Source organism: Schistocerca gregaria, chromosome 9, assembly GCF_023897955.1.
Source record: "Schistocerca gregaria isolate iqSchGreg1 chromosome 9, iqSchGreg1.2, whole genome shotgun sequence".
Classification (NCBI taxonomy): Eukaryota; Metazoa; Arthropoda; class Insecta; order Orthoptera; family Acrididae; genus Schistocerca; species Schistocerca gregaria.
The window spans coordinates 214324939-214337318 of NC_064928.1; positions in this window are offsets into that span (position 1 = coordinate 214324939).

The window sequence follows — 12380 nt, forward strand, 5'->3', positions numbered from 1 at the left end:
GGAGTGGTGTCAGTATGTCAAACTGACATGTTAGCTCACTCGAAATGAGCTATTCCATACTATAATAATAAGTTTGGTTCTTCATACAGTGAAATCACCTTTTTACACTTTTCAGCGGACTGACCCAAAATGTAAAATATAGGAAACGCAAATGAAAATGAATAAATTACTCTTACTGTCATTCTTTTTATATTGTTCAAAATATGAAATTAAAAGCATTTAAATATTGCCTATTTCAGAAAATGTGAAACAATTGTTTTTGTTTCTTTCTAACAGCAATTAGATCTACTCTCTTGTGAAGCCATGTTAATAAGATATTTGTTTTCTAATGTGGGATTTATTGTTGATAATAATTATAAAATCATGGTAAATAGGACTTTTAACATACTGAAGCTGGCAGTCTTCATATAAAGAGAACAACGGTCACGAAATATACAGCTTGTTGCCTACAAGGTCATCACTAAGTTCAGAAACATCCAGGGTGAGAAGAGGGCTGAAATTGTCATGCTGCAGAGCATCTTGAGTAGGAATGTTTATATCTGACATGATGTCATACTGACCTAAGACTGTGAACATAGTACAGATTATCGTATTTAAAGCCGAACAATAATAATTTGTGAAAACCTGTTATAGATATGGCCATCTTCAAAAGTGGTGTTTATTTGTATAAATGATTGAAATTGAATTAAAGCTGTTGCAATACAATGCAGTGAACAGAAGGAAAGTTGCTACTATATTTATTGTTGTCAGATTGTGATTAGCATACTTCTCACCCTTCCGAATACTGTGAACAGATGATATGGGCAGCCAAGACCCAACATGCTGACAATGAAATTCTTGTTAAAAGTGCTAACACTATTGTACATGATCAGTAAGTTTGCCTATAGCATACGTTTTCTGCTTTTTTCCAAGGCTGACTTTTAGCAGGAATATAATGCACTTTTTGCATAAATCTATTTGAAAATCAGTGTTAAATGCTGTGATAACATCAATGAAAACTTGAAATGTGGGAAATGTTGTACCATGGAATTCTTAATGACAGGAAAAGCATTGTATTGAGAGAATAGGACTTGTGTTAGAACCAATAAAAATTAACATAAAATGTGGGAACATAAAAGCAGGGTTTTATTGTACCTTTTAATTACGTTGTTTCTGATAAATTAGATGCAGTATTGGGATCAGCACATGGAAATTAATATTCTGAATCTATGTGAGACAGTCTGATAAATGTTTCTGTGGATTGGGGTACATGCTATGTAAGTACTATGTAAATACTTGGATGAAAATGGGAAAATGAGTATAGAAAAAAATATTAATAGGAGTGCAGTAATAGCATGTGTAGTAGTTCCAACTTGCTATGTTAAAATGTTACAAGTTACTAGCTGATTACCCAGAATTGCCAAATTACAAATTTAACCCATTTCTGAGAGTGTATATTATATTTATCTCAGAGAGATTCTAATGGTTCTAAACTCAAGTTGAAATGTCATCAGAAGAGTCACCATTCAGCCTAGTGAGCTCAAGAAATATGACTGGCATTAATGTTTGTTATTTCACACACACTCTTTGGAGAGTTGAAAACATTTTGTTTGACAAGAACATGTGACATTAGTGATATTTTGAGTGTAATTGGCATTGAAAAATGAGTATGGTGTGTGTTTTTTTTAAAGTGGTTAAATGCAGTTTTAGTCCTGGGAAGTGTAGATACAAATTTAGCCTTATTTGACTAGATAAGATTAGCTACAGTTGATCCTTACTTCAGGCAGTAAAGGGTGGGGGTGGGGGAAGAGCTTGAAATGAGTTAATTAGGTTATTCAGCAGTACAATGATAAAGTGGAAAGGAACACACTGATACTTAAATTTGAGGCATAATACGGAGACAGCTAAACTATGTATCACTAAGTGTATTATTAGCTGGTGATTGGAGTGAGGGGGATGGAGGGATAGATTTGTAAATAATGACATCGGTACACTATGGTGATGTATTTACAATAGTAAACGTGCATGACAGATTTAAAGTTTCTGCTAGGCCAGTACCTTTCAGTGACATTACTCTTACCGGAGCATGCTTCACCGTCTAACCTAAAGCTTTAACCAATTGCTACTTCCCGTTGCATCTTTGTCTTGATGAAGGTTATCTTTCAAATATTTTTATTGTAAAGGTGAATAAATAATCCTTATGTGACATAGTTGAAAAGGGTATTTCCTGTAATAGACCAGGATCACAGTCTGGCTCATATTTTAAGTACAAGTAGCAACAGAAACACTGTTACAGAATATCAGTATGGACTTTTAAAAAAGCAGACTGACAAATGACCTCTTACTTATTTTGAGACAACTCTTGGAGGAATCCGGTCATTTCTTACTGACGCAGTGCAGGTACCTGGGGCAATGCAACTGGTCCAATTGCTGGAGGTGACGGCAAATGTGTATTAACACAAGAAATATGCAAACTGGTTATTATTGATTCCCCACAGATGAAGTAGCAGCATTGTACCTTCTCTTCATTGGTGTACCTTTTGCTCACACAAAGCTTCAATGGAAGACAGTTGCCTGAATGACTGGTGTGCAATCTTCTTGTGTTTCCACTTGTTTATTGCCAATTCCAGCAAGTGAGCAAGTTGCATTACAGTGTGGTATACTCTGTTCATCAGAAGAATAAATGTCATGTAAACATTACACCATGTATTCTTCCACATTTGCTGTAATGTCATTGGATTTCGTTTCTTATGGAGCAAAAGCCAAGCTTGTCTCAAGTACATCAAATACAATAATGAGGATACATTTCATTCTGCGCATTAAGCGTACATCAACGGAGCGATGATACGGCACCAACGGCTTTACCGGTGCATTTAACTTGGACAGCATTGGCCAGGCAAGTAATCCAGCTAACATGCAGTGATATGAACAGTTGTCGTAAAGACATAAAAAGAGATGAGCAGAGAACAATGTAGTTTCAAATGTCATTTAATTTTGAAACAGAAGGAAATAATATATGGCAAAACTCCCACATAACCTACTTAGATTACCAGGTGGAAAACATAAAATGCTCTTCATCTTAGCTAATGTAGTAGTGTAATAAAACATGAGACTAACAGAAAATACCTGACTTTAACAAGGGTAATTTTGTGGATGAGCAATGTGAGGTGTGAAAGTGCACTGTGGAGATTTCCCGTATAGTTAAAGAAGCCACTGAACATATTATAGTCAGTTGTCTGCTAATATCTGAACACTTTCCATATCTGTCTCTGAGGAATACCTTTCAGTACTGCTACATTGAGAATGAGATGCTTGGTATTTCTGCATTTCACCATCGTTCGGCAGTAACATGTCACAGAGCTTCAAGCATTAGTTCCAGTACATCTGACATTTTCCGTATCTTGCTATTTCTTCCAAAAAATCCCTTCACTTTGCTCCAGATCAATTTTGTTGGGTTCAGATTGCAGTGGTATAGCGACAACAGTAAAAATGCAGCAGCATTTGTAATGTGTGGCAGACATCATGAAAATGATTGTTTTCCACATTTCTACGATGCTTTATCACTCTCGTTCATACCTACAAAACATGAACATATCCAAATAGAGTATTTGATTTTCCTTTTTCCCCCAAAAATTTGAGTTACGTTGTCTTAACGTAAACCAATTTTTATAAAATATTAAACAAAGGAAAATACAGGATGGACTGCAACAATGTTATGAAAAGGAATGTTGCTACTCACCATATAGCAGAGATGCTTAGTTGCAGATAGGCACAACAAAAAGACTGTCACAATATATAATATTGCCGGCCGAGCGGTTCTAGGCGCTTGTCTGGAACCATGCAACCGCTACGGTCGCGGGTTCGAATCCTGCCTCAGGCATGGATGTGTGTGATGTCCTTATTAAGTTAGTTAGGTTTAAGTAGTTCTAAGTTCTAGGGGACTGATGACCTCAGATTTTAAGTCTCATAGTGCTCAGAGCCATTTGAATATATAATATTGATAATTAAGAATTTATAATTTGCCATGAAAACCAGAATTTTGAGTGCAATTTGTATGACTTAACATATATTTGATAAAATTCATATTAAATGGTTTCGGTACTGGAACCAAATAGGAAATTAAAAAAAAAGTGATTTATGGTCCTTAATGAGATTTGAACCATTGCCCAACAGAATATTCAATTTACTATCTTTGACACTATTACACTAACGCATACAATTTGTGTATTAAATTACATTCAGTAAGCTGTGTTTCTTGAAAAACTTCAAAGCTGATTTTCTGTGTAATCTTGTGAAAAACATTAAAAACAACTTGTTTCTCCCCATTGTTTTTGAACAATTCTTGAGGAGAGAAAATTGATTCGATGCATGTGTTTCATTATAAAGTAGGAAGCAGTGTCACCCATTTTACCAATATGTATTGACAGTGAGAAAATTGGAGCACAAGTAATGTGTACATGATGTTTCTAAATAGTTACGTAGCTAAAGTATGATTAAGAAAGATGTTGGCGGCTGTTAATACATCAAAATGTCTTACAAGTTTTGTACAGTGACATAGAAATACAATACCTAATACAGAAGTTGGACCTACTTTCAAGAACAGAACAACAGTCGACATGATCTATGGCTGCTGACCAGCAGTTGCTTTTGCGTTTGTTTACATGAGACTTATTCTTATGATGAACACAGTACAGTACAGTACAGGAGAGTTGTCAGTACTATCTTTTTAATAACATGTTTACATGAATGGTACACAGTGACATGTTTTTGAACAAGTCATGAGGAGAGGAAGTGGATTACCAAATAACAGAAATAGGGTGTGGTTTGAAAAAGATATACCATTGTCCACACCTTTGTAAAAAAGCAAACATAAAAATAATCGATGTTTGGAAACACAATGTAATTGGATAGATAAAAAATCATCTTACCAAGTGGCACCAGGAGAACATAAACCTAAGTTATTTCTTATGTGTGTTTTCAGAGCTAGTGACTCTTCTTCCTGGCAAAAGTGTTGAAGGGGAAGGAAGAGGGATGAAGGAAAAGGACTGGTGAGATTTAAAAATAGGGGTCGAGTTCAGAAAAGTCACCCAGAACCCCAGGTCAGGGAGACTTACTGGACATTATGAGAAGTAAAAACTTCCTTTCTCATCCCATCCAATAAGTCTTCCCTGATCTGGTGTTCCAGGATCAAATACTTGGAAATCAGTTAATAAATTACTGAATTTAATAATGCTGTAATGAAGGTTTTTGAAGATATCAGTATCTGCAGAAAAGAATTGATGGTTGAAGTTGTTGAACATATACCTACCTCTGAGTTATCTGCATCATTGAGTTGATTGCTGCTGTTGCTGTAGAAAAAGAAAGAAGTTCAAATCTTGGTCTAACATGACAGTCCTAACTGGACAAAATGCTCACTTTTTTTTTTAGTTTCAATGTAATTTATTTCTGCTTTGAAGTCATTCAAGCAATGAAACAATCTGTAATACAGTTGAACTAAATTGGCACAGAGGTCACCTGGAAAGATTGAGCAAAACTGGGATGCAACAGAGGACCTGCAGTGGCCTTATGTACATTTTGCTGCAATGTTGGTGATTGTTAAAACAGATAATTAATGAAATACAATGAATTTTGACACAGAATAGAATATGTCGTATAAATCAGAAAACAAAATCACAGTAAGCAGTACATGAATCTTGCTGCACAAGTCTTTCACAACTAAATTGATCAGGTATGTAAATATAACAATACATAAGTACTCCATTTTACTGAATTACGTGAAAGGTATCAAATATAATTTCTTCTTAGCATGTTTCCTAGCTTCAGTAAAAATGACCATTTCAATAATAACAATCTTTATAAAATCAGTCTGGAAGTTCGTTAAAGTAGTTACTTTACATTTTGTGCTGTTATTCCCATTATTTTCATTAATTTTTATTTATTTATTTATTTTAACAGCAGATTTAAAATATGTAACATAGACTGATTGTATTCCTATTTTAGGTAAATAGTGACGTTTGAAACATTGCTACCAATTACAGTGTTTACTTGTTGAGGCATAAAGGAATACTTTGTACAGCTTTATTTCATCATAACATTTCCCAAAGTGTAGTATTACTTATATGTCTCATATTTGGCTATGCTTAGGGTTGCAGTTACCATGTTGTTAGCTTTTCGGTTAATGTAAATGAGAGTCTGGTATGATGAAACTTGAAAGAAAAGAAAAGGAAAGGTCCTAGCTGTTACATTTCACTGTACAGTGATCAAGATAAACAGGACACAGGATGACAACTGCTGCAGATAAACTGTGATGCATCCATATACCACCTACTCATACAATATAACAACATTCCAGTTGTCTAAGGAGGCATACTTAGCTCCCTCTTTTATAGCTATAAACGTAGTGCTGCTGCTGCTAGGATCACAGTGGGCTCTTTGATTAATGCATTGTACAGTAAGAAATGATAGGTTCCACTTTTATCACATGGATGGAGTAATACCTGTGAGACAGCAGGATTGCAGTGTGGTGGATGTGTCGCTTGTGTTGTCCTAAAGACAACTGTTAGCTTGTAATACGTGTAGTGAACAGCAGCTCATTAGCTGCATAATTGTTAACATAGCATCTGACAGTGGGAAGTCTAGGTTGGAATATCAACAATATTGCGAAAGGATAGATTGCTATTCACTGTTAAGGTGACACACTGAGTTGCAGGCAGGCACAATGAAAGGACTGCTGTGTGTGAGCTTTTGGCCAAAGTCTTCTTCAGAAACAAACCTACCTCTCTCTCTCTCTCTCTCTCTCTCTCTCTCTCTCTCTCTCTCTCTCTCTCTCTCTCTCTCTCTCACACACACACACACACACAAAACTGCTACCTTCCACATCTCCGGTCAGAGGCAGAGGCCATATGCTGCTTTTGTGTGTGTGTGTGTGTGTGTGTGTGTGTGTGTGTGTGTGTGTGTGTGTTTTTCAGAAGAAGGCTTTGGTCAGAAGCTTTTATGTAACAGTGATTTTATTGTACCTGTCTCCAACTCAATGTATCATCTTTATAGCAGTTTATACTTTTCATAATATTGTTAAAGTAGGATCTGGAATTCTTATTACGGTCATATTTATTCTGTATATTCCTCCACTGCAGTAACACAGTAACATTTTCATTGCTTATTTACTATTAGGGAAGAACATCGTGTGTACCAACATTACTGATGAGCCATCATTTGTGGCAGTTACCTGACACAGATGTGCTGATAATGGTGTAGCTTAGTCTCATACCTTGACAGAATACCGACATGTTTAGAAAAATTTTCTACCTTGTGAGGAAAATCTGCAATGGTAAGCACACTGGAGAAACAATTACTCATCCCCAGGGTCATGATGCTATGTGTAACAGCACTGGTAGTGGAAGAGTATCCATAAGTGTCCTCAGGTACACGATACCCAGCTGGGGCCACCCATGGGTGATCCTGCTGACATGTTGACCGATACACTTCACTCGCCAATCCCAGGCCTCTTCTATGGAATTAGGATCTCGTGATTTAGTGGGCCAGTTGAGGTACAACAGGAAACCAGATTGTTGCAAATCAGGTACACACACAGAGGTGGCAAGTCATGTGATATCTGCTAATGTTGTCAGACTTCCTTTTGAGTAGCATAGTACAGCAACTGAATGTACCAGGGGCTCAAGCATTAGAAGTCGTCTGTAGAAATACTGAGCCATGCTGCCTCTATAGGCATCCATAATTGCGAAAGTGTTACCAGTGCAGGATGTGCACAATCTAACCTCTCAGTTACATCCCATAAATATTCAATTGGATTCATAGCAGATGGTCTGGGCAGCTAAATCATTTGCTCAAATTGTCCAGAATGTTCTTCAAACCAGTCACGAGCAGTTGTGGTCCGATGACATGGCGGAGTGTCATTCATAAAAATTGCATCATTGTTTGGCAACATGTCATCCATGAACGGTTGAAAGTGGTCTCCAAGCAGCAAACATCCAGAGGACCCAGTCCATTCCATGTAATCACAACCCACACCATTGTGGAACCACCACCAGCTTGCTCAGTGCCTTGTTGGCAACCTGGGTCCATGGCTTAATGGGGTCTGCACCACACTCAAACCGTACCATTAGATCTTACCAATTGAAATATGTTAATTCCCATTGTGAAGCCATAATCATCTCTGAAACTGTTTCACATGAATCATCTGAGTACAAATGGCAGCTCCAATGCACTGCCCTTTCATACTTTGTGTACACGATACTAATACTGTTTGTATATATGCATACTACTATCCCATGCCTTTTGTCACATCAGTGTATGCTTGCAGGACATGTTTGTTGTCATCTTGGAAGACAGGAGTATCCACAGCATTTGCAGAACAGGCAGGTCTACACTTGTTGTCAAAGAATGTTGAAATGAACATCCTTTTTCCTTACACAGTAATCTAAATGAGTGTGTCCAAGTCAAAGTATGCAAATACTACTTAAACATCAAAGAACCACCTGGTACCTGAACTATAACCTACAAAACTATATGTTTAAGGCCTCGTTGTATCACTAGTGCACTCGATGTCTTTCATTTTTTGCAAAGAGGTGAACTGGTGTCTTCTCGGATCACACTACCCGCCCCCACTCAGGTGCTGCTCAGTTTCTTTTGCTTTTGGCCTACTGAAGATGTGCAGCTTAATGTGAGACTGTGAGCTTTGAAACTGGTTAAGATGCAAGATGCATTCACTTACAGCAGCAATTCGAGTCAGTGTTGACCTTTTCAAGGCCGTTTGTAACGTTGTATGGCTGCAAGCAACACATTATTCCTTGTAAACACATTGAACAGTCTGTGTTGATATCTTTTGCTCTTAAGGTAGCTTCATTCATCATGCTAAATCATTTGTCACATCAACCCATTTTATAGCACTGATGTCGTACAACCATCAGGCCGATACGCACCACTCCACTGCCACGATTTGTGTCAGTATCAGAGTGTGACATGACTTCCTTATACAAGTTTACCTATTCTACATTGGTGTAAAGCGACCATTGTGCTGTTTCAAGGGGTTGTTTAATATTTTTGAGCTTATCTTCTATCACTGCAGGCCTCTGCAAATAACTATTTTACCTACATATGAGATGCTATCTCCCCCCCCCCCCCCAAAAAAAAAAAAAAACAACTGAGAATTTCATTGTAATAATCAGAAAACTATACTTATGTCCTAATATCCTCTGTCACCGTCAAAGTAGTCATCTCAGGCATGTATGCCATGATCCCAGTGTGGTTCCCATTTTTGGAAGCACTCGTGGAAGTCTGCAGGATGAAGGGTGTTCAGGACTCACTGCAATTCCTCTTGGATGTCTTCCATCAAGTCAAAACATTTGCTGTTTCAATGCGATTTTCATTTTCAGCAGTCTCACAGGGCTACATCTGCCAAGTAGGGAGGGTGAGGGATTGTTCCTGTATTGCTTTTTGCCAGGGATTCCTTCAGAACGAGCAAGGTCTGTGTGGCCGTGTGTTATTAGGGTGCACGAACCAGTCTTTCTTTTTCCACAACTGTGGTCATTTATGCTGAACTTTTTCCCTCAGTTACCTCAAAACCTCCCAGTAAAACTGCCCACAGATTGTCTTACCAGTTGGAACAATTACGCACTACTCCCTGAATGTCGAAAAAAATATTGTCAGCATTGATTTGATGTTCCTGTGAGCTTGTCCAAGATGGAATTTTCCACTGAAATGAATGCTGCTTCATTTCAGGGTCATACCCATAGACCCAAGATTTATCACCTGTTATGACTCTGGATAAGAAATTGGAACACTCTCAAACCCTTTGTTGCAGCTCATAGCATGTCACTCCTGTGATTTCATTGATTGATGCTGACAAGGTTCATTGGTTGATGCTAACAAACTAAGGGACGAACTTGCACTTCATCTCATGTTCAGTTTGGCTAGAATTTGTTGACGTGTAACGTGTGACAGCCCAAGTCTGTTACAAACATCATGAATTGTCTGCCTTCAATCTTTGTAAATCATGTCATGCATTTTCGTGATCATTTCCAGTGTTCTGCATGTTGACGTTCGACCAGATCAGCGCATCTGAGACTCTCACAAATAAAGCTTTCAGCCATTAAGGCCTTTGTCAGCAATAGATATCCATCTCTCTCTCTCTCTCTCTCTCTCTCTCTCTCTCTCTCTCTCTCTCTCTCTCTCACACACACACACACACACACACACACACACACACACACACACACACACACACGAATGCAGTCTCAGGCGAAGAGGGGCAGCAGCCTTTTCAGTAGTTGCAGGGGCAACAGTCTGGATGATTGACTGATCTGGCCTTGTAATACTAACCAAAACGGCCTTGCTGTGCTGGTACTGTGAACGGCTGAAAGCAAGGGGAAACTACAGCTGTAATTTTTCCTGAGGGCATGCAGCTTTCAGCTTTACTGTATGGTTAAGAGATGATGGCATCCTCTTGGGTAAAATATTCTGGAGGTAAAATAATGCCCCTTTCGGATCTCCGAGCGGGGACTACCCAAGAGGACGTCGTTATCAGGAGAAAAAAAACTGGCGTTCTATGGATCGGAGTGTGGAATGTCAGATCCCTGAATCGGGCAGGTAGGTTAGAAAATTTAAAATGGGAAACGGATAGGTTAAAGTTAGATATGTGGGAATTAGTGAAGTTCGGTGGCAGGAGGAACAAGACTTCTGGTCAGGTGACTACAGGGTTATAAACACAAAATCAGATAGGGCTGATGCAGGAATAGGTTTAATAATGAATAGGGAAATAGGAATGTGGGTAAGCTACTACAAACAGCATATTGAACACATTATTGTGGCCAAGATAGATACGAAGCCCACACTTACCACAGTAGTACAAGTTTATATGCCAACTAGCTCTGCAGATGACGAAGAAATTGAAGAAATGTATGATGAAATGAAAGAAATTATTCAGATACTGAAGGGAAAACGAAAATTTAATAGTCATGGGTGACTGGAATTCAGCAGTAGGAAAAGGGAAAGAAGGAAACGTAGCAGGTGAATATGGATTGGGGGTAAGAAATGAAAGAGGAAGCCCCCTGGTAGAACTTTGCACAGAGCACAACTTAATCATAGCTAACATTTGGTTCAAGAATCATAAAAGAAGGTTATATACATGGAAGAAGCCTGGAGATACTGACAGGTTTCATATAGAGTACATAACGGTAAGACAGAGATTTAGGAACCAGATTTTAATTTGTAAGACATTTCCAGGGGCAGATGTAGATGCTGACCACAATCTATTGGTTATGAACTGTAGATTAAAATGGATGAAACTGCAAAAAAGTGAAAATTTCAGGAGATGGGACCTGGATAAACTGACAAAATCAGAGGTTGTTCTGAGTTTCAGGGAGAGCATGAGGGAATAATTGACAGGAATGGGGGAAAGAAGTACAGTAGAAGAACAATGGGTAGCTTTGAGTCCGCAGCTCGTGGTAGTGCGGTAGCATTCTCGCTTCCCACGTCCAGGTTCGATTCCTGGCGGGGTCAGGGATTTTCTCTGCCTCGTGATGACTGGGTGTTGTGTGCTGTCCTTAGGTTAGTTAGGTTTAAGTAGTTCTAAGTTCTAGGGGACTTATGACCATAGATGTTGAGTCCCATAGTGCTCAGAGCCATTTGACCCATTTTTTTGGTAGCTTTGAGGGACTAAGTAGTGAAGGCAGCAGAGGATCAAGTAGGTAAAAAGACAAGGGCTAGTAGAAATCCTTGGGTAACACAAGAAATACTGAATTTAATTGATGAAAGGAGAAAATATAAAAATGCAGTGAATGAAGCAGGCAAAAAGGAATATAAACGTCTCAAAAATGAGATCGACATAAAGTGCAAAATGGCTAAGCAGGGATGGCTAGAGGACAAATGTAAGGATGTAGAAGCTTATCTCACTAGGGGTAAGATAGATGCTGCCTACAGGAAAATTAGAGAGACCTTTGGAGAAAAGAGAACCGCTTGTATGAATATCAAGAGCTCAGATGGGAACCCAGTTCTAAGCAAAGAAGGGAAAGCAGAAAGGTGGAAAGAGTATATAGAGGGTCTAAACAAGGGCAATGTACTTGAGGACAATATTATGGAAATGGAAGAGGATGCAGATGAAATGGGATATATGATACTGTGTGAAGAGTTTGACAGAGCACTGAAAGACCTAAGTCAAAACATTGCCCCGGGAGTAGACAACATTCCATTAGAACTACTGACAGCCTTGGGAGAGCCAGTCTGACAAAACTCTACCATCTGGTGTAGCAAAATGTATGAGGCAGGCGAAATACTCTCATATTTCAAGAAGAATATAATAATTCGAATCCCGAAGAAAGCAGGTGTTGACAGATGTGAAAATTACCGAACTACCAGTTTTAATAGATCACGGCTGCGAAATACTA